At 37.6% G+C, this 24,487-nt stretch overlaps 1 long non-coding RNA gene across 5 annotated transcripts in view; it reads right to left on the reverse strand.

Moving 5' to 3' along the window:
• Positions 1–24,487, reverse strand: part of LOC101750098 — a 485,027-nt gene that overhangs the window by 403,513 nt on the left and 57,027 nt on the right. For 2 of the 5 annotated variants that reach the window (XR_006939549.1, XR_006939552.1), the window contains exon 2: positions 17,426–17,512. This is a non-coding gene — a long non-coding RNA (uncharacterized LOC101750098). Of the gene's footprint in view, positions 1–17,421; positions 17,513–21,403; positions 21,497–24,487 lie in introns of those variants that run through there. The other 3 variants (XR_006939548.1, XR_006939547.1, XR_005860763.2) reach the window with 3 other exon arrangements.

The following is a 24,487-nucleotide window of genomic DNA, read 5'->3' on the forward strand; positions in this document are numbered from 1 at the left end:
AAAATTCATGCCATAACACCTCTCAATGAGGGGCTTTGGAGCCCTAGTACTTGACTCACCAAATCTCAATTGGAATATCCAAATAGCTGAATAGAGGGTGCAATTTCCTGATTCTGGCTGCTGGAATGGAGAGCAAACCACCAAAGATCATGACAGCTCTAACAAAATCTCAAGAACTGATACAGTCTCTCTCTTTCAGAATGAGAGAGTCAATCCTTCGAACATGTTGAAAAGACACTGCTCAGTCAGAACTGGGACTGCCAACACTTGGTAATTTCAAAACAAAGGGGGAAAAAAAAAACCAAAATACACCGACTCCCATCATGGTTAATAAATGAATTGTATTTCTTTATGAACTGCCATAGGTGAAAGGTGATCTAACAAGTAATTTTTTTAATTAACGTTTTCCTGACTTCCTACCTGAAAGAAAAAAAAGTCCAGTGATTTTATAATTAATAGTATTAACACACAGGCTGAGCTGCAGCTATTCCTTATTTCCATTCCTGACCAGAGAGCACAGAATAACAGGGGCAATCTTTGGCATTTAGCTCTCTTTGCCAGAGTTCCCACATCAATTCTTTTCACCAACATTTTTTATTTAGAAAGCACGTTCCTTGGAGAAAAGATGGTCTTAGGTTTTATGCCTGCTTGCAAAAATGAAATTCTACCCTAAACAGGGACTCCCTATGAAAGAAAATAATAATAATAATAAAAACAAGTAACATTTGAGTTATAGGTATTTTTAAAAGTGGAAAAATAGAGATACTTGGCCAATAAGCGTAGTGATGCCAGTGGCTTTCTTCAGTCTGCAATTTCCAGAAAATCATGTGTGTGTCTCAGTAATTGGACATGTTGTAATGGGGCCTTTTCTTCCTAAAGAATTCACATTAAAGCTCAAGCTAGGCTAGACAGCACATCATATATGAGGTGGGGAAGGGAAACTTCATGTCACTGGAATTCTGTCTCGGTAGAGACTGAGAGCATGGATGTTCTCTGGTTATTGCTATGCTGTGTGCTAACATGGCTGTTAAATATTTTATCTGTGAAGACTAAAACCAAGAAATGCACTGAAAGCAAGGCTTGAACAATCTCTGTTTTGAATCTCACATTGTGCAAATACACAAGTAGATTTTTTTCCTTCTTTTTTTTTTTTTTTTTTTTTTTTTATTATTACTTCCTTTGCTTTTTCTATTTGTGTTTCTCTCAAATATCTCTCCCTGAGCAGCTTCTCTGAGGGTTTTCTTTCCCACCGCAGTGGCTGTGGCACAGCACACTTTATAAGGGCTGACAGTTAACCGAAGTAAACATAAGGACACGGCAGCATTAGGGATGCCTGCAAATAGAATTTCGTTGTAATTCTCTGCGTGAGGTCTGGGAGCTGCCGATGGCTGAATTGAGAACAGGGCTTTTGCAGATTTTATGAGGCTGATGCATGTGACTGTTCTCCCTCCCTCTGTCACACTAGAGGCTTGGCTGATGGAAAACCATGTGATTGTCTGTGTGTGTGCATGCACGCACAGCAAAATATATTTCTCTCCTCAGATCCTTGCTCTCCCTTTCTCGCAACAGCTCTCCACAGTGAATCACTGCCACCAACCCCCCCCCGGTTTATTTGTAGGGCAAGGTACAAGAGCTGAGCAATTCTACCGCCCTCTCCCTCCCTGCACTCCCCAGAAAGCCCCCCTTCTTAAAGCTCTTTTTCTACTGCAAACACCCACTTCCAGCTCTGAATCTGCCACTAACAGCCTGTTTACCACCAACTACTTCCTGGGTTTTCTCTCTGCTGCACCAAAGGATTTGACAAATAAATCAAGTGCCATCAGTGGACTAAACACGAAGCACACAGTCACCATGCTGCAGCTCAGCCTTTGTTTTGGGGTGTTGGGAAGATGGATGGGTTCCTCCTCATGTATACCTGTGCATGGGGACGTGGCCAAAGCTGGGGCAGCTGGGGGAGCACTGTGGGGGGATGAGGGTGCCCTGAGTCCAATTTAATCAGGGAAACCTGATAAGGGAAATGAAGCACAGCTCAGGCTGCAGCTGGACAGAGTCCATCTTTGTTTTGTAGGGTGGAGCCATTTCATTCAGAAGCATGTGATAGAGATAAGTGCAGGGAAGCGTCCTCACAGCTCCTGGGATGGAAAAATGCCCACAGCAGAGGGACCATGTTACATGTCCCCCAAAACCAAAGGCATTGATTGTTTTGCCTGTTTCTCATCGCCAAGCAGCTGCTGCCCAGAAGGGCTGTGGCACCCGCACCCATCAGTCACAGCTGTCACCCCCTGCTGCCGGCACCCCGCAGCGCCCGCCCGGCCAGACACCCTGTGCATGCCAAGCAGCCGGATGTGGGCAGACCCCGCCTCCTGCTATCGATCTCTGCTTTTGCGGGATTTATTTTGTTTTCTCCTCCGTGTGATCCCATAAAATGTTATTAAAAAGGGCTCATAGATCAAACGGAAAAATATTTGTTTTTCTCCAGAAAGACAATTTTTTTTTAACTACCATATTTTCAAAGTTTCAGCTCGATTGCAGGGAAAGAAATTATTTAGGAGCTGCAGCCATTATCTGGTGCTCGTTAGTGCGTTGTTTATGGGGCTGCGGCACAAGCTGCTGCCTCCCAGCCCGCCAGGACATTGCTCTCCGCACTAACCATCTCAACCCCCCCAACATCTCACTGCAAAGGAGCATCGGTTATTAGAATAAGATTTTCAGTGATACTTTAAGCCATAAAAAAAATCCCATGGAGAAACATCTATGAAGACTAACGGGGTTATAAAAAATAACTTTAATAAAACTCCACAGAGTTGCACAGGGGATGCTTTCCTGTGGTTGTGAGTCTGTTATTCCCTACAATCAAAAACTGTTTAAAAATTTACACACAGTACCACAGACAACAGTGGTGTCACCACACTTCAGTAACTGTTCAACTACTTCTCCTGCAAAACAGAGTAAAAATAAAATTCAGTTGAAATGTAAGTTGTTACACTGGGTGGAAACAGAGAGCTCTGTTATCAACCAAGATTCATGTCTAAGATAAAATTTAGAGGAAATTTGTTAAAATAAGTTTATCAAGCAAACTGGTGGTTTAAGTCAGGCACAATAGTATTCCATAAGACAAATATTTGCAAAAACTCTTGGAATATTATAAAAAGTTTACCTCCAAACTGAAATAGCCAGATGTTTGAGTCTGAGTTTTGTTTTTAATATTTTTCAAGTGAGTTCATTTCCTGTGGTTGTCTTTTACAAATTTGGTAGAATTTGGTAGGGGGCTGTTTCTTTCTTTGTTTTAATCTATGGAGGTTTTTTTTTTTCCCCACATTTAATTCTGATCCTACAGAAGAGACAAGATATTCTGCCATTGCCTTCAACACTCTAAACTTCACTCCTAGTCTTCTAATTATAAAAAAAAAAAAAAAAAAAAAAAAAGAGAGAGAGGTAAGCAAAAATCCATTGTATAATAGTGAAAATCATTATTTATAGTGACTTGGGGTTTTTTGTTGGTGGTGGTGGTGTTACTTCATTTTCTAGAAATGCCATTTAGTAATGCCATGTCTTTTTTTTTTAGTTGTACATTCTTGAGAATATTTTCTTGTATTTTGATTGTACATATATAGAGATAAATATAAATACATGTATAAATTAGGTCAGCACCATCATCATCAAAATGGAGTGCTTCATTTAATATTATATGTGACATTCTAACATAGATGAGAGAGTATCCAGGTCCATACAGTTCAGGTTATTATTGATGTACACATCATCACATACCCAGACTGCTTTTTTTATAAAATGTGAAGAGTGCATACCTCATTACAATGTTATATAACAAATTATTTTTTATATTCACCTGAAAAAAGAGGAGTCTGTATGCAGTACGATGTGAGTAGTCTGCAGTGGAACACCTGAAGTTACTGGAAAGTTTCTGAAAGTCCACATAGAATCTCTGAAGTTCCAGAAAAATCAGAACTTGCATCTAAAACAGCCATTAGCTCAAGTGTTTGTGGACACAGCTCCTTAACCACCGTGTATATACCTACAGGTGCAAGGTATGCACAAAACCAACATTTTTAAAAGTATGTTAAACTGAAACATTATTAAATTCAAACACAAAGTCCGAAGTGTTCAGAAAACTCTTTCAAAATCATTAAGAACTGCTAGTTGTAAGACTGAAACCTGGAAGTTCTTCATGTAAAAAGCTGCTATGCTTCTATTATCAACACACCACATGATTTAATAAACTAGGCACTTCAAAACACAGGGCACAAAAATTTTGCAATTTCATTTTGCCTTAAAACGTTATTTAACTATTATGGGTAAATGCAAGGAATAATAAGAGAAATCTAGGAGGGAGGAAGGTCATATTCAAAATTAAGAATCTGTATTGTTGACATTTCTGGTCAAAAGGTGCCCCAAACCATGTAAAATTGATTTTGATTTTCAGTCCTAATGATCAAAGTTTGGGGCATTGGCTCAGAATTAATTATTGGTCGGATGGAGCTGATTCCATTAACCTCAGGTGTTCATTAATCCCTAGAACTACCTTCTATCAAGGTCATTAGTGCTAATAAAAACTAAACATTTATCATGCAATTGTATTGCCATATGGAAGATTTCCAGCAGAAATGCTTCAATTTCAGTTGCCTAGGTAGACTTGCCTAGGTTGCAGTGATATTGTATAGGACTAGAAAGATCTCATGCCCTAAGTATAAACACATCTCCTTACATTGTTGCAATCGAGTTTATTTTGGGGGACAGGGCTCCAATATGCCCAGACATGAACAAAATACACACTTCCTATCCTCTGCACTACCCGTCTGTGCATAGAAAACAGAGTTGGCAAAGGCTCAGTCATTCAAAGCCATTCCCAGTGGAGAGGCAGCATCAGATAAATCCTCTTCCAGCTGGGGTTGGAGCCCAACTGTGTAAAAGTTTCCTTTCCTTAACTTACTTCCAAGAGGTGCCAAGCAGCAATATCATCTTGTAAGCTTGTAGGCTTTAGCTCTCCAGAACAGAGATCTCCACTCCTATGGTTGGAAATGCTGTCTCAATTGAAAGGCAGTAATTAGGTGGTGATCAGTAGTTTTCTGAACTCCCCAATTGTGAGGCACAACTCTTCCAATCACAGCTTTGTGCTAATATTAGAAGGTCTGAGGACAGAGATCGAGGGCCTCTGTAGCCTAGCTGTACCAAAAGAGGTCTAAGCTTGTGTTCAAACTAGCCTGATCTTACAAGTAAGCCCTGAAAAACAGGCTAAATGTTTATTTATGCTTTACAAACCCATCCTACCTTGAACACCTACTACTAGACTAAGTTGCATAGTCTTTATATAAGATAAGCAGAATCAATGATTAAAATGGAAGCATTAACTAGTTTTGATGGCATCATATAAATTTAAACCTTTTTTTCTTCAGCTTTCCTGTTAGTTCTCTCTCATAAGCCAGTGTAACAGAATTGCTCATTTGCAATAGTATAGCATCAATTTAGATTTAAAAAGACACAGGCTCACAATGATTTAACTTTTAAGTTCTACTCCCATCTCTAAGACCAGTACGTCTGCTCTCTGATTCACTTTAAATACTTTACATTTTACTGCATGTGCTATGAAAGGAATATTGAAAAAGGCTGGAGAAAACAGAATGGCAAGGTAACCTTATGTCTTTTAACATTACCCCCAAGTTACTACTAAATGAAGTCTTCCTTCTTCCACCACACCCTCAGTACCCTACAGTTTGGAGATACTTATTATTACGTTTTCCTATTTGAATTTTGACCAAACTAAAATATGCAGGCTTTACAGTTTTTCACTGAACAATTTGTTTGATCTAAAGCAAAGCTATTTTCTTCCCTTACACCAAATTCTTCTCCGTATACTTCTCCATGAATCTAGCTGTAGCGAGATGTCAGCAGTATAATAATGGAATATGATTCGTTACCTCAAAATACCATTTGCACTATGTACAAAAGCATTGCCATGATTTTTGCTTTTGCTTTTTGAGAGGAAGATTAGGTTATATTTATCTTCACAGGAAAGAATGTACAGCATGTAGGATGTAAGCCTAAAATAGACCTTCTTATTGATTGATTTCAGTCCTGCGCTATCAGCAATACAACATCTAATATAATCTAGTTGGTAATTGCCCCTGCTATCCTAATTAAAGGCTATTCCAAAGTCTGACTCCCCTAATGGCAAAGAACCTTCTTCTCATTTCCAACCTGAAATTTATTCATGACCAGTTTATACCCATTTGTTCTTGTGCCTGTCGTTTCAAGATTAAACAGCTCATCTCTTTTCCCTCCATTTTGCCTACTTCTCATGCTCCGTGATGTATTCACAGACAGCACTCAGATCCCACTCAGCTTCATTTTCCTAAGTTAAATGAGCAATCTCTTCCAGTCTCTTCTCATAAAACAGGCTTTTCCTTAATTGTGTAGCAATTCTGTCTACCTGTTCCAGTCAGAGTTCATCATTCTTGAACATGAGTGAACAAACTTATGTTCTGTGCTTGAGATTAAGTCTGACTTTTTTTTCCCCACTACTGAATTAACACTATTCAATGCCAAGCTGATACATTCAATTTGGCAACCTCTAGTTTGCTTGCTTTATGTACTTATTTCTCCTTTAAAGTCTCCTCACCCCAAGCCAGCTGTGCAGTTAACTGAATGAGGAACAAGCAAGTCTTTCTCTTCTACTGCTATTTCCAACTCATAGATCCAACTCCAGAAATTAATACGTATTCTCTTTGCTTTTTATTTTCTATTTTTAAATAATAAAATTTGTACCAAAGCCCTCTCTTACTGTCCTTTTCAGTGTGTTTTCACATAGAAACAATTAACAGTCTAAAAAGGCAAACCTGGTGTGCATTCACTGTCCAAGGTTCTCTATACAATAGTAAATTAATCCACACACTCATGTTTCCAGTACCAGTCTGCGAAGAGTCTAAAACTTAGAAAGTTTTTACTTCCCAGAGACAACTTGGGTGCTTCAGTGCCTTGGCCTGAAGAAAACAAAGAAATAAATAGCAACAACAAAATTTCATCTCTTGATTCTGTTCACTGGAATATTTCCTTGTAAATATTAAAAAGCATTTTTCCATATCACTGCCTACAATAATACACAAGTCCTCACCCAGAGGGATCTAATTTTCTGAAGGTTTGTATCTGAAAGTTGTACAGCTTTAGGTTTTACAGAAAAATTCAGTTCCGTGTGTCTTTATTTCCATCATTTCTGTTACCCACCTGCCTAAATGCAGCCATTAGGTTAGCAGCACAGAAGTAGATTTTATACAGCAACATAGCCCCCCAGTATTAGTACGCTTCCCAGAGCATGTTTGTTTCTCAAATACAATAGCATCTATTTGTTATCTTTTTTAGCCTGGAGCTTGGCTAAATGACCTGCAGTCAACAAAAGCATCCCTTCAATTTCTGCACAGAGACTGTCTCCATCACAAGAACTCACAATGGGAAAAGAAACCACCCCGACTTGTCACTTTCCTCCTTCTGGAAGCACAGAGGGAATGGGCAGTTATAAGAGGGAAACAGCAGCTTGCTGGGTCCCTTGAAAACTAAATCAAGCACCAGAACTGATGCATAGGAAGAAGCAATTTAATCCTAGCAAAAGAACTGCTGCATGTTTCTTTCATTGTTGAGCAGTGAATGAGACAAGCAGCAGGCTGTACCCAAAACTGGAAGCTGTCTGTCACCATTGATTTCCTGTGCTCCTAGGGTAACACAGTTGTGGCCAGTGTGAGATTGCATGGTAACAACCTGACCCCTTTCTGTCAAACAGAAAATTTAGTTGGTGGATTGCCCTAAAGCCTGCAGCTAAATGGAAGTTCTCAGTGCCTCTCTGCACTCCTACCATTCATTTCTGACTTACCCAGACATCTCTTAGTATACCCAAGGGAGAAGGCTAGGAGACAGCTATGTAATGCAAGAATATACAGCTATAGAGTTTCTGTGACTATAAGGCTATTATAATAAAGAATATTAAAAGCAGTCTGCAAGTAAAGAATGATTTTGTTAAAACTGTTACCTCTAAAAACTTTTCCCTTTATCAGTGCTTCACAGATCTCTCTACAAGAAAACCTGCCTGCTATTTAGTAGTGATGTAATTGGGATGTAATTGTTAATATTTCACAGATGCTACAGAACATTCAGTCCTGCTTCTTCATAAACAAATTAAGGATGCGCAAACTGACTAAGAACAGCAATACAAACATTCATTCTCATTAGGAATAGTAAATAAGGTCTGAGTATGAATCTGATGTCTTTGCTATAAGGATTCCTGCCTGAAGAAAGTTGGCAAAAAGATCCTTTCTGACAGATATTCAAGAATAGATTATTTTCCTTTCTATTGAACAGTGGTATCAAACAAAACACAGAAGTCAGCTAATAAATATAAAGTGATGTCTTGCTTAAAAATATATATATATACTTATGTAGTATCAATTCTGTGTCATCAAAATATCAAAATGATGCCATTGTTATTCCACAACTTAACCAGGAAAGTGAAAAAAAAATGAACTAGAACAAATGATTCTAATCACACAAAAAGACTTAGAAGTAGATTTGTTTATAGTAATCCCCTGTACAGGTGAAAAAATAATACATTAACAAAATCCTGTCATAAGAGAAAAAAATGTGGTTTAATTTTTTTATTTTAATTTTTTACTTTTTAACTCCCTGAAGAAGCCTCCTTACACCGTCTAGCTAGAGAGACTATAAACTACTTAGTGCATGAGGTAAAATACAAGATGAAGAAATGTGCACCGATGGGCTTAGCAAAGTCTAACCATAAAAAAGATTCACTAATCTCAACAGTTCTTCATTCTCTTATACCATCGTGCAGGGGCCAGAATGCATTGCATGGAAATCCACAAACATCCAAAAAAAAAAAAAACATGCAACTTTTAATTGCAATTTAAATGAGTCTGACAGCTGAGAGTCAGAAACCACTTCAACAACCCAGGAAGGGTTGCTGTTTTGCCAATATGAACACAAAGTGATGCAAGCAGAATATCTGATGGAGTGCACAAGGTTATCCTACATATTCAAGTGAGTCACTAGAAAAAAAAAATAGGAATTCGAATCAACCTTCTCTTTTTTCAACAATAGCATTTGTTATCTGTGGCATTTCCACTGCAGTTTTTGCATTGGCCCCCCAAGGATCAACAGAGCTAAGGAGCTTTCAGGGGGAGTTACAACAGAGGGCAAGAAGCAAACAGATTTTTTGCTCTAAATGCCCTGTTCCCCGAGGCACTCCTAAGACGACAACATCTATATTTATGATACTGTAGTCCTGCCTGAGCTCACCACTTACATCCTTTTCCCAGTGGAAATTTAAGCACTGATTTTATGAAGTCCAGGATCAGCCACAGAGCATCTCATCTCTACAGAAACGAAAAAGGAGTCCTGTATACAGGTTTTCAAACAAGGAGCTTGTGCGTCCTTGTCAGCAGGAGTCTCATCCTTCCAATAACTGCTTATTTCCATGCATCTCCCAAATAGACAACCAAGTTCAGTTAGTAATGTGGTGAAAGCAGTTTCATTCACTTACTGGAAAGACTCAATTTTATACAAGCATGGCACATTTGAGGTTGGCTGTTGCCTAATCCAACCACTCCCTGCTCAAGACAACAACATTTTCTTCCATTCAGTTCTCAGGAACCATTGTGACTGCTATGAACTTCCAAAAACAGTTGAGTGGGGCTTTGCAATGGCATTGGTCAACTTACTCAGGACATATGGTTGTATCCCATCTAGTTTCATGGAACTGTGTAGGTCCAGTTTATTTTAAAGTTCCCTAATCTAATCCTTCTCCGTTAAGGAAGAGCATTCCTTTCTCCAGCCTTTCACACTGCTGTCAGGGATCTAGGGTTCCTAAATATCACTCTTACCAGTAAAGACTGAGACAAAGAAGGCCCCAGGAACCTGTCTTTTCCATGTCTCGTACCAAACACGCTGTGACCTTGACTTGTTTTTGAAGTCTTTCTCATAAGAAGTTTTCTTCACAAGGAGAGTTTACTTTAGCAAATGCCATCTAGCTATTAGGTAACTACTGGAGGAATCTGTTCAGGACAACTGAGGCTGCATTCCTGCTGTATCTGTATCTGCTACAGTTAACTACTGCATCACTTTCCTTTGCAACATCTCTGCACACTAAATGCTGAGGTTTTTTTCAGCTAGTTTATCCTTTTTCTCTCTCAGTGAAACAGTCTATTGCTCTTAGCCTTGACCTGGTCTCTCACTGGTCCTCCTGGCTTAGAGGATATTGTCAGAGACTAATGACTACAGCAGTGAAAAAAGAAAACATAAAGGAAGGAGAATGCAATGCAACCATAAGACAGTTCTACACTGCCTAAAGGAACACAACAGTTAAAATGGCGTGGACTCCCCCAATCCCTCTCCCTACCAAAAAGCTGCATCTCTTCAGCACTGCTCTGAATTTGCCCAGCCACTTTCCCTTCAATAATGTTTTAGTGTTTTTTTTTCCCCCTTTTGTGCATCTAATGCTAATGATCTGCACCTGACTGACATTCCAAAAGGCTGCACTATGGCACAGAAGTTTTGCACACAGTCTAAAGATGGGACTTGGCAGGTCAGAATGACAGCTGGACTTGATCTTGGAGGTCTTTTCTAGCCCAGATGATTCTATGATCCTTTATGGCTCCTCTTTTGCTTTGTTTTTCGTTGTGTTTAGTTTCTATCTTATATATGTATATACAGTATAGATAAATAGCTGTACATACACATATATGCTACACACACATACACACACTAAACATCAAAATCATGTTTGCTTCACCTCAACTCATTAGAAAGCCCATCTGTAGTATCAGGAAAACTTCTGCTGTCATGGGATACTTAAGATTTACTCATCCTCGTTGAACTTTACAGTTTTCCAGATAAACTTCATGAAGACACTAGCAAAAGACTAATCATATTCTAGATGTTTTACTAAAGTGGACCTTGTCAAATTTAAGTCACACAGTGCCCTCTTCACAAACAGAGCCTCCATTTGTCAAAAATAAACATTGCAAAGTAACAGCCCTTTGCTTCCACTGATCTGCAACATTCTTTCCAGAAATAAAGGAAAAGCAAATGGAAGGAGAAACAGGTTATTTGCACACCTTAAGTCAATTATACAGCTGGACGATCAGAGGGTTTTCTGGCTTTTCAGGCAAATTAAACCAGTTGATGCAGCGTAATAGCTAGCTCAGCTGAAGTTGTCAATTAAGTTATGGATTGATCAGAAATATTTTATTCACAAGTAGATGTTCTTTCCTATCTACAGTTCTGTCCTTCTATTTAACCCTTTATTCTTATTTAAGTCAGTTTTTAAGGAAAAAACTTCAAAAAGAATCCAACAAAATGAGAATTAATTATTCTGCTTCTCAGATTCCCTGATCTACTGAATTTGCATGGCTTATTTTTCATTTGCTTAACTTCTTCACGCTGATTCTCCAAAATTTGTTTGTGCAATTCAGCTGTGCCAGAGCACACCTTCTATAGAAATGTATTGTCCTCTAAAAAAACAGCATCCTGACCCCTGCCATGACTTGCATTATGTATAACGGTTCTGCAAAGAATAACATACTGTGACAGCTTTTATACAATCTCTTAACTTTGTCGTTCTTCTCTATCTGTCATCATCTATAGGATGAATGTCCCACAGGAAAGAATCTTTCTACATAACTTGTCTGCGTAGTCTTCTCACCAGAATCATAGAATTGTAGTATTATAGAACGGTTTGGATTGGAAGGGATCTTTAAGATCATCTAGTTCTAGCCTCCTGCTGTAGGCAGGGACATCTCCCTCTATACAAGGCTGCTCAAAGCCCCATCCAGCCTGGTCTTGAACGCCTCCAGGGGGGAGGCATTCACAAGGAAGGATTCTTAGAACACATTTTTCAGAAACAGCAAATACTATGTTCTTTCCAAAACATGAAATTATGAGAACAGAAAAAAAGCAAACAAACGAAACAGTTATCACATTTTTGAAGATAAGTGTTTGTTTTTACCCCCAAGCAATGACCGTGCATATTACATGGCATAATGCCTTTCGTAAAGATTTTCAACTACTTTAATTCCAGAAATTTCAACAATTTTACCAAAAAAGAAAAGGTAGTACAGAGATTACCCGTTGTCTGAGCTCCTACAAATCACTTCTAATTTGGCTTAGAAATTTGTCTCATCTAGTCAGTTTCACAAACCAGACTGATTCACCTAATTGACTTTTTTTTCAGTTCTCATATTTTCCTTGTCACCATCCTAGACTCTTCTTCTGCCCTTTTCTGTCATCTTGTCTTGTGATAAATGCTTGCTTCTTTTAAACAAGCAAAAAATTTCTATTATATCTCTGCATTTAAAACAATATAGATAAGAAAGTAAAACTTGAATAAAGTACATATTAATAATGAAAAATTTGAGCTTTTGCCTGGATGTTGTCATTTGAGCTAATCTATTTCTGCTAGGAACCACATTGGCAGTGAGGTGAGTGTCAGATGAGGGTCTTCATGGCCTAACTGAAATAACAATATCTCCAGCAAGGCTTTGGAGAAGAAAAAAAAAAAAAAAACCCACAAGCATTGACCAGAAGAAAAAGGAGAGAAACAGATTTTAAGAGCTGACAGGAAACCCTATTTCCCTTGCCTCTTATTCCTGTATGTGAAAAGGTCAGAACTACACTGCAGGGTTGTTCCAAGACTTATATACAAAAAATAAACAGAATAAAACAAAGCTCTGTGTTTTGGTGGTCATTTCCCCTCTTGGAAACACTAAGCTAACTGTTGTAGTCAGATGAAAAAGTTACTTGTGTTTTTACTAGGAGACTCTTTCTGCTATTCCTAAATAGCCTTTGAGCGGGGCCCCTGTTTATGGGACATCCTTCTGCAGCTGACAACAAAAGGGAACACATATGAAGTAACTGGACCAAATTCTAATATAACTTCTTTCCAAATAGATCTTTTGTTGTGGCTCATTTAAGAATCACCCAAGCCTATAGCATTACAAGAGGCACTTTTCTGGTTGTAGGGAGATCTTTATTATTTTTAAAAGGACCTTAGACTAGGTAGTATTTGCCCGCTACTCTAAAAATACATATTATTCATTTATATATATTAATAAAATTGCGTATATTAACTGGGAATAATTCCCCACAGAAGATAAATTTCCTCTTTTCACTCCTTGCTGGCTGTTTAACACCAGCTTGAGTAGAATCAATTGAGATGAAATTCTACTCAGATAAAGACAGCAGACACTGCTTATGCTCAACAGCATATAGTCTAAGCATAGTAAGTCTACTCTTAGAAGGGTTTAGAAGTCAAGGACTACCCAGAACAGCCTTGTAAAACTATGAGAAACCTTCCTTCTTGGTCTCCACCCTCTTGTGTTTTGTGGAGTGGGGGCTATTTTGCGTTAAACGCAGTTCATCTTAGTTCTCATTTTTTCACAGCTTAGTTTTTCAGTTTTTCTCTATACACATTTTGTTGTTTATGCTGTACTTGAGCAAAATGCTTAAACAAACATTAATTCATCTATTTCCTGCTCTTTGTAGAGAATGAAGATGACATTAATTTCCACTGGAATCTCTCAATTACAACATACTTGGGAATCCATCTTCTCTCCACCCAATTTTGCAGAAAAGCATAGGGTATGCCATTAAAAAGTTTTATCATAAATATTAGACTACTGAAAACACTGCCCATTTTGCAGGCTTCCTGCATCCACTGACACTGCATTTGAAACTGTATCCCACGTCTGTATTAATTATGCATTGCAACAGCTGCCTTAGATTCAGTGGTGCCAGCTCTTCAGGAGATGTTTTTCTATCAGAGTCAAGAATAAAGGAGCAATACCCTGACTGTGACCACAGCCCAAGCTGAGTACTACCATTGGGTTTTTTATTCCAGTGCTGCTGCTCTTAAACATGGATTGTATCATGTTAGCATTTCTTCTATGACAAGAGCTTTGCATTATATCTCATCCTGAATCGTACCAGAAAATTGTAAGGTTCCTACTGCTACCTTGGGATTTTTTGGATGTGCAGATCAGCAAGAAAATATGACAGATTACGAACTCTCTACCCCTGGAGCACGAAGCATCTTATGTGACGATCCAAGGGGAAAGTTCTAACCATGCAGAAAGAGTTTTACAATGAAACTGCTTGAGGATAAAGCACAGATAAGTGAAAGGAAGAGGATAGGAATAGGGAGAGTTAGACCTGCAGAACTAATAGAGTAGCATCAGTATTTTGTAGGTGGAAGGCATTTCTCTTTTATCTGAAGTGATAAGTTTAAGATGGAAGAAACAGAAAATGAACGCTACATACACTGACTTGCAAGCATCAAAGAAGCTATATTTAATGTAAAACACCTTGGAGATATTCAAGTATATTCTGTCTTCCTTATACTTTAATCTTCCTGCAAGGCAGCGACATTCGCCATGAGAACGATCTAGATAGAGGCACCTAAACATACCAGCCAGAAGGTTTCAGAATACAGGGCTCTTTAAACAGTTTGCCAGAGTTCCCACGCACATTTATCGATGTGAACATTGACTTCCTTAACACTGAATGCATTCATAGGAAAAAAAAAAAAAAAAAGGAACAGCTTAAGAGGAAAAGGACAGAAACATCACAAGAATAATAACCATAAGAACAAAAAATGAATGTCAGTTTTGTCAGCTATCTAATCCCTATAAAATCACATGCTCAGCTGTCACCTGCCCTTTTTCAGCCTTCTCCTCATTTAGAAGTGCCTCCCCAGAATAGGATTCTTATCCCTCTGTCAGTAGCATCACATCCACAGTACTGCTTTTAAGAGTAACTTTTTTATTTTACATCTTCGGGGTATAGTTTCTGTAGTAGTTACTCGTCAGTGAAATCAAAGTTCTTTCCTTCAGGAAACAAACACTCCAGAGAAAGACTTGCTGACTTAACTGTGTCAAGGCATCAGAAAAATGAATTGCTTTACAATGGTTAATCTACGACAATTTGTGTTTACTTAAAACTAGTGTTCACACAGTTCATTCATGTTCCTGTCTGTGAAGCTACACAGGCTGTTCTTCCATAAGTACCTCAGCTGCTTATCATTGTGTATTTCTCATCCCAAGTCATATCTGCCTAGACACGTGCAGGGTAGAAAGACTGAGCTTCACAAACAGCTGGGTGTAGTGATCTCCCCATTACTCAGATATTCATGTTGCAGAATTTGTTTTTATTAGTGTGAGTATTTAAGAGCAAAAGTATTTAGGCCCTAATCCAAAAAAGCACTTAAGGACATACATAACTTCTATGAAGTTGGCTTTAATGGGATTATATGTAAATGTTGTGCTGTATTTGGGTGTCCATGAACTAAATTAACATAAGTCGGTATTGCAGAATTTATCTAATTACTCTCTTTGTTATCAATCTACTATCACAGACATTTCAGCATTTAAGTACTCAGGTTAGGAATTGTCAGTATGATCATTTGTGCTGAACTGCTTTAAAACAGACAGTAATCCTGCAACAGATTTGCTGACACTGGAGATGAGCAAACAGTTTACCACATGCTTACAGTCTGTAAATTCCTGTTTTCCTAACAAATGTAAATTTCGACATTTTGACAGATATGTAAACTAAAAAAAAAAAAATGGACTGCAGAAAACATACAAATAGTTTGACTTCTTCAATAAAAATACTGACTTCAGCTTTAAAAAAAACAGATCAGTTAAAAATTCCAGTTACAAACAATGGTTTTAATTTTGATGTATTATGATAGAATTATGGGTTAAACTTATGGGTTTCAACTCCTAATGAAACCTATGTTTAGGGAAAAAAAAGTTTAGTGGTAATGAATTGACGCAATCTAGTGAAAATGCTTTGTTACATGAATTATCTTCCTTCAGCCCATATCTTGAAATGAAGTGAGAAGTACTTTTACATTAAGTATAGATATAATATAATTCACAGAAACAAAGAGTATGCACAGAAACTGTCTGTTGTTTTCTGTTCAGCTGCGACAGAAATCAAGTGCAAAATCTACAAAGCTAAAATAGATGTGCTGAGAAGCACTGTGTACACCCAGAGCAGCCTAAGTAGCATAGCTGTATGGTCACTGCCACTCCCAGCATTCCCTTACAGTGCAGACTGGCTGCACTGTCGCTGCCCAACAGCGAGACCAGACAGACATCCCACAGATCCCAGCTGTGCCTCCCTGATGGAACCTGCATGCACACAAATAGTTCAGGAAGAGGCACTAACCCTGATTTTAGATATAAAACATCTGAACTATCTGACAACTAGCATTTCTGAAAAACAATACAGCAAGTGCAACTTTAAAAACTAAAAGGAAGCACCTTGCAAGAAGTGTATTCTTAAATACTTACAATGTTTGCTTCTTGGAAGAGATTTTTCTGAAACAAGGGAGATTAATTAAAACTGTGAATCAATTCCTACAGACAAATAGATGGAAAGCAGAACAAAGAAAACAGTCTTGTTCTTGGGATTTATTAGGTGGCTGAATATTTACAGCAGATAATAGTTTCACCCTTCCAATTATAGGACCACACACGAAGCAGAAAAATCCCTCAAGTCTTCAGCAGAACCACCCCACGACTGTAAGCGTCACACTGTGACACTGCAGTGCTGTTCCCAGCATCCTGCCTCAGACAACCTCAGCAAAAAGCAACTGAAAATCCAAATTTTTCTAAGTAATCCAAGAATTACTTTTTGTCTGGATTCTCACGTTTCACTCATTATCTCTCTCGCTTTTATGCTTGAAAACTAGTTATATTCTCTTCATTAATTTAATGAATGAAATTCCAGATGAGACACTGGAATATTTCCTCCTTCTGTGTAAAGTTAGACAAACAAGTTTCCGAAAACCCAGTAAAACTGGCTGTAGAGAAATGTGGTTAAATAGCTACTGCAGTTTTTGCAGCAGTAATACACTGGAGTATCCAAAATTAGACTGTGTTCTAGTTCAGGTACAAGTTACTGAGGACTTAAAACGATGAAAACTGAAGACCTTAACAAAAGTTTTTTTTTTCTAGGTGAATGTGTTTTTTTAAGTACTGCCTTGTAATAACCCGATTTACTCCTTACCTGTGCAGTTCTAACACTCCTCTTCTATCAAGAATTTTCTCATGCAAAAGAAAGTAGCTTACTGTCACAAGAAGCCATTTTCTTTTTTTTTTTTTCCAATTAACTAAAGTTATTTTCAGATTTTGATTAAGAAGCTGAAGACTGTAAATTTAAAGTTATTTATAGTCCTCCCGGGTTGATTCAGGGTTGATTCTTTTTTTCCTAAAGACAATGCTTCTACAACACCAGCAGAAACAACTGTCCTAATGAAGACAGTGTAACATTTTTCCTGACCAGTTCTGACCAAAATTCCTACAATCATATGTAAAAAAAAAAAAATCTTAAAATCCTTTTTACCTACACTCTTGTCCTCAGCCACTCATGCTGACACAAGGCAAGCCTGGCCCATTCCAGTCTTTGGTTTCCAGATGCATTTCAGCATCGTTTTCTGTGGGAATAATACAAAACAACATTGAATAATTCTGAAAAACATAACCTATATGTACTCATAGCAACAAATCACATATTTCTAAAAGCACAAATGCATATACCATGGTTTCAATTACTTACATATCAAAACCAACAAGAACATAACCTGCCTTAGCCATTTTAAAACAATTAAACCAATGATGCAATTCATCTGCTGTTATTCAAAACCTCAACAATCTGTTTTGTGACTTCAATAGCAACAAAGATCTGTGCAAGAGCAATGCTGCAGCTCCTCCCCAGGACAATCTGTCCCAGATGCAGTGCCCTCTGACAATACTGATAAATCCCAACTGTTCTGTGGAGTAGCAATGACTTCTGCCTCCGTAGCCTTGGAACACACCAAATTTCACAGACCAGTTTTCACAGATTTGTTACAGATATGTTATTGTGCTATTATGTATGCAACACATCTAATAATGGGACACTTAAAATGCCTTCACTTACAATGCTTTCCAGCATAAATGTACCCGGAAGTGCTGCAGGCAGCACAGGAGGCTCAGACCAACTCAGTGCAAGTTTATCTGAGGACTGTGGCTTTTCTGACATCCCCGCGTCCTGACGACATTGTGGACGTATCTAATGTTTTAATTTTCCACACTTTTCAGAAGGGTTATTTGCACTACAAAGCTGATATCCTGCAGGTGCAAGGTTTAACTTCTGAAAGCTATTTGGGCACTAGACCCATCTTAAAAACCCACGTAGTTCCTAATTTAGTACCTTATTTAAACTTCCTCAACATTTCCACAGCATAATTAGGTAATAGTAACAAACTCAAATAGTAACTTTCATTCCAGCCTAAAACAATACACAACAACATTCTCTGTTTCAGACACCACTGAAACATAATCCGCTGAAACACACAGATCCCACTGAGTTTAACAATGAACTTTATTTTTCATGTGTTATCACCAATGGACACTGTTCTTCTAAGAGCATGAGTGCTGCAATGCTCCCCCTACCAGGCTTGATTAATTTTTAAATGCTGCCATTTATTGATGGCATTTTTGTAATCCCTTCAAACTCTCTCTTCACTAAAAAAGCAGGGCCCGTCATTTAATCACAGTAATCTAGATACTGAGCAAATGTTGCTCTTGCTCTCTTACACAAGTTAAAGGGAGGAGGCAACCACAGGGAAAGACACACACTTGGTATTTCTGTTGTGCAAGCAGAGAATCAAACTCAAATCCTAGAGTAGAAATGTTGTATCTGCAGCTTTCTTACCAATGAGACAATGCAAACAGAAAGAACATGCCATTTGTTGATTCTCTATTTCCAGGAGGCAGTATTATCTCACTTAAATATTCTAGTCTTCCTTTACTTTTAGATTTTTTGAGACACCAGAAGGCATAAATACAGTAAAAGTAGGCAAACAGGTGAAATCAAGTTGCTGGCAGGAGTGACTGGTTTGTATCATGAATAATATCATCCCTTTTCAGCTCCTAGAGGGACACTGGGAACAACCACTGCCAAATCTTGTATTTTCAAAATGCAAAATGGGGTGACTGAAGAGGGTAGTTCTTCTCCTTATCAAGGCAAAGTCTTCGCAATTATTTATACCCTTAAAACTCATTATGAGGTCTCCCTCTTTAAGAACATCACCTACTGGCTGCTACCAGTGTGAAAAAATTGCACCCTTTAACACTCATCAACACTTGCTGAACATTTCTGGAGACCAAACAGTGGGTGTGAGTACAGTGAGGTGGCGGGTGGTGTGTTTTGGCAGTGGTGACAGTTACAGTGGGTAACTTCCGCTGATGCAGATTTTTATGAGCACAGCATGCAGGTCTTGTTCATTGCTGGTGAAAATGCTAATGGTGGTAACTGTGTTCAAAAACATTGTTTTGAAAGATTTGAAGATGAGAATTTGCACTATCAAATAGCGCTGTTGTGCTCTTTGTATGTGTTGTAGCTTCCATGGAAGTACATAGGAGGCATTACTGTCAGAGTCACCTATGTAGTTCACACTATGTGTTTTGTGATATAAATAACAGTATATTATATGAAAGCACATGATAAGAAGAAATAGGAAACGCTGATTATTTTCTAAAAACCTCAGTATGATTTTACTGGTCACAAATATATATCAGGTATTTACTTTCACCACAGTATTAACAAGGTGATTGCATGATTGCTAATTTGTATTAAACTTCTGTAGATTTTGAAAGACTTAGTACAGCACCACTTTAAAAGAAGAGACAGTCACAGTTGGCTGTGGATCTAAGTCTACTGTTTTGATCTAAGGAGCTCTCTCATATGGCACTCAGTCTATGGAGCAAATATCACACATCAATTTACATAGCTTCACTTGGACTGCCTCTTCAAAGATACTACACAGACACCTACACTCAGTGCAGAACCGTCACCTCAAACCCTGACCCTGAAGAAACATAGGCATATGGTTAACACACTTAGTATTCTCTGCTGATACCACAGTACTTGTTACAGGTCAGATTAACATATACTACCTGCCTACACAGTAATTAGGTCATGTAAGGCCAACGGCAGTGAAAATAGCATAAAGCTGAAATACACAGTGTGAAAATATGACAAAAATGGAAGTTAATTTTTATGTTGAAGGCAGTTATACCAGTACAAGCTTTTCTGCTCACTGTACATCAACAATGCTATTAACTCACCTCAGCAAATTTCAACAGGAAAATAGAAACAATACTTCCTTTCTAATGAGGGACTTTCTAAACCATCAGTGCCACATACAAATTTATTTTTATATCGTATCTTGTAGAGAGCCTGTGCTATGACCAGAATGGTCTTGATCTCAGTTAAATACATTAAGATACTTTACATGTACGGCTTCATTGCTGAGGTTTTTACAAGCTTGTCAAAGAGAAATACCATTTTTCATCCTGCTTTATTTGACTTTGCCTCAATACGTACCAATTAACAAGAGTTTTTAGATGCTCACAAAACTGTCCCATTTGAATTTCCTCCATAGCTGTTACCCTGGAGATAAAGGCAGATTATTCAATCTTGACATTATACTTGTGTTCACAAGATAAAAGACTGGATTAGCAACTCCATAACTACATTCCTGGAAAAAAAAAATGAGATCTCCATGAGGTAATTTTACGTCAGTTTTGATGGATTAAGGAGTTCCTTCAGGATGAAGAAGGGGAGAATATCATGTCTTGAAAGCACATGGAATGATTTACATAAACTTTTTCACATTCCAGTATGAGATATTACTATTATATTTTGTTTATACAGTCACAGAGGAATACCAGAGTATTCCTAGTTGACAGACAATTTATTCAAATCTAAATACTGGATACTTTGTGTTGCAGCTACACTTTATCTCTTGAATACAACTATTTTTTTCCTTTTTCTGTATAGACATAACAGAAAACAAGGAACAGAGGACTGGTTGTTACAACCTGTTGCCTCTAAGGAACTGCAGAGAACAAACCAAAGATGGTTGCATTCTAAACACTTTGTCTGAAGGACTTCATCTCCTACCTAATGCATTGCATCTTCCTCATAGCAAACACAGCTCATCAAAATTTTGTGGCTGAGAATTTGTGGTCTAAATCAGCAGGGAAACTGAATTGCTAACTGATCCCTGGATATCTTTCCAGGATTTTGGTGTACATTAATTCAATAGCATGCAACCACGCTTATTAATTATTTGATTATTTATTTGTTTATTTGTCCTTAGAATGCTATTGATCCATTTTGTGGAAAATAGAATAAATTCAGGCTTCGGACCTATCATCCTACTTATGTGCTTATCAACCTGTGAGCAAATAAACATGAAAATAATATTCAGTGTAACAGACAGCTTATTTAATGTCAACATTAATGCTATACATTTAAACAAATAAGATATTCTTACCATACAAAAGGTATGTGATCATTTTACTGTACTCAGATGTTTAGGAGGGAAAACAAAACTCTCTCTCTCTCTCTCTCTCTCTCTCTAAAAGAGAAGAAAAGGGAAAAGCAGCTCATTCTTTTTGTATAAAAAGCATAGCCTGAGGAATCCCGAGAGGTTTTAATTAAGTATATAGACAATGCAGCTGTTACAATTTTTTTTATTTATTTAAGTTGCTGAAGCCAACATGTATTTACCCTTGAATTTTGGCATTTGAACCCAGTTCCAAACATTCAAGGATTCGTCAGAATCACCAGGGCTCAAGTTTATTCCTAAGAATCCTTTTTCTCCAGGAAAGCAGTAAGCTGACCACACACATCCAACCTACTGAGATGGTTGCCCTGTATATTCCATATATGAATTCTGAAGACACAAAAGTATGAAGTGTACAAATATATTCTCTTTGCACAGCAAAATTAAACAAAAATCAAAATCATTGGTCAGTTGATTTTCCTGGTCTGCAGGCAGGAGAAAGTTTTTAAATAATATCCATCACTGAAAACCAGTATATAGCAAAAGATCACAAGGAGAGGTGGCCTAATACCCATCAACAAAACAATCTTTTCTTAAAAAATAAAAATTCCTAATGCTCTGAAGGCATCTCTCTTTAAGCCACTGGCATGTTAAACCATTAACATTCACGCAACAAACACTTTTTTTTTTTAAACGTTGAATCATTATTTAGAATGGCATTTAAATTGGTAGTAATCATAAGTTCTCTATAATTTCATTTACATTTTTGTTTTTAAACAGTCTGATTTTTTGAGAGGAACACCTGAAACTTCAGTCAGAACTGTCTGCTTTCTGAGAAGAAATCAAAAGACTACTAAAATATTATTATATGCTTTCAAGTATAAAGGAATTCCTCAAACAAATGCATTAAGGCACAGGTCTCAGTGCTGCACATGACCACTACAGTATTTCTTTTTTCATATTCATGACATTTATGCAAATGTAACGAGGGGTAGACTCTTACTATGCTAATCGTAGGCACAGATATTGGTTTCCCCTTAAGTTATGGCTCTTTAAATTACTTGAAGATGTAACCTCTTTTTTAAGTAATTGCAATTCACAGTGAAAGAAATCCTTTAAAAACACTATACAGGTTTAGTTCTGATTATGTTTTCTTGGGGACCTGCGAATATTTGCAACAATTCATTTATCAGGAGATTAGCCTATTTTGGTAAACAGCCCAGTGTGCTTTTTTTTGTTTGTTTTTTACTCTCTTCAATATTTTATCTCATATCAAATGTTTTTCTTATTGAAAATAATTAAACTTATTACATTTTTGAATACTAACTCTGGGTCTTTACAAGATCATTTGCAGAGAAAAGATATTCCAACTGTTTCTTAGTTTAGGGCCAAGTGTCCAATACATTATACTTCACCTTTCTAATAACTGGGTTTTTATAAGTTGTATGGATGAAGGGAGACTTTCACATACAAATTGTTCTCACTTGGCACATTCACTCAGTGTCGGAAAAACCTCTAGCACACACAGCTGAACGCTCCTTGAACACTCCAGCACTTCACACATTTCTTCAAATGATGCTTGTTCATCAATCAAAGCAAAATTTGAATATAAAAACATTATCTACAGATTTGTTCCTGCAGTAAATCTGTAGGCCAGCTAATGATCAGAACAGAAAGTTCTCAAAGACAAAGCAGAAAAGAAATTATTTGTGGCAGTGCTGACCACTGAAAAGATTAGCATGCATTAGAAATGTGACATGTGAAGTATTATTCTCAAAATTTTGCCTTATTTTGAGAACATAAGGGATCTCAGGAATTCAAGTGATTTTAAGGAACGTAGGGAACATATGAACAAATAAATTCCCAGGACTCACCAGGGGATTCAAAAGGAACTTAAGGAGAAAATTGTTTAATCTTCAGCAAAAATGTGCAAGATGCAAGATGTCAAAGATGTTAAAATGCCCAGCGATACTCAGTAACAACAGGGACATTTAGGATAAATAGAACCAAGAAGATCTAGCTCAAGGGAAAAGCTCAGAGAGAAAAAAAACTAAAGACACATTGAGGTTTGTTAAACTCAGAGAATTACCAGGAAGAATCTGCAAAGAGCCACATGCACCTGCCTGCTTCTCAGTCAAGTTAAGGCACCAACCTGGTGCTACTGTCAAATGTACAGTGTTCTGGTTGAACACCGTACTAGTCCACACTAGTAGGACACTCTCGAGCTTGTACTCTAGTACATGTCCCTGAGCAGAAAAAGCTCTCTTACCTTTACATCTAACAGAGATCAGTCTACATAGGATGTTGTATTATTGAATAGATTCAGTGAATGAATGCCAGACAATTTGATAAGCTTTGTGAATGTTTAATAAGCTCCTGAAATATTATGCAGTACTTAAGCCAGAGAATTGAGACTAAGCACCCATCTCCATCCCTGTTTGTAAAAAATATTCATGTAACTCCAGCATCAAAGTGCCACAAACTTATCACCTGCACAGAGGAGGTTGTGTATCATTCTGAACTTATTTCACTAAATGCCTCAGAAATTAAAACCGAGACAGAGAAAATAGAATAAGCCTCTTCTGAGAGCCTTTAACCATTGTATCAGAGGAACCATTATATAGCCTCTCTCTACTTTATGTTTGACACTGGTGGCACACAATAGTGGTTTGCTCCAAGGTTTTGAATGACAGAGCACCCCACTGCTAACTATGCTTGAAGCCTAACCTAATGGTTGGCATGGTAGAGTGCTTGGAAGCTTGATGATCTTTACGGTCCCTTCCTACGTAAGCCACTGTATGATTTCATGAACTTAGATGGAACTAAAATTAATCCTAAGAAATTCTTTTACCTTTTCGTTAAACATCACACTCCAGGTTCGCAGCATAATTAAATCAGAGTTTCGAGCTTAGGATTTAGTACAATATGATTTCTGTTTAGCTAAATGTGTATTTGATTTTAAGTTTTACTAGGAAATATACAACTGATCTTCAAAGTTAAGAAAACCTGAGGTGGATCTGTGTACCATTTAAAGTTGATCTTAGATGAAGAACTTCAAGAAGAAAGCCAGAA

The sequence above is a fragment of the Gallus gallus genome, chromosome 6 (assembly GCF_016699485.2).
Source record: "Gallus gallus isolate bGalGal1 chromosome 6, bGalGal1.mat.broiler.GRCg7b, whole genome shotgun sequence".
Classification (NCBI taxonomy): Eukaryota; Metazoa; Chordata; class Aves; order Galliformes; family Phasianidae; genus Gallus; species Gallus gallus.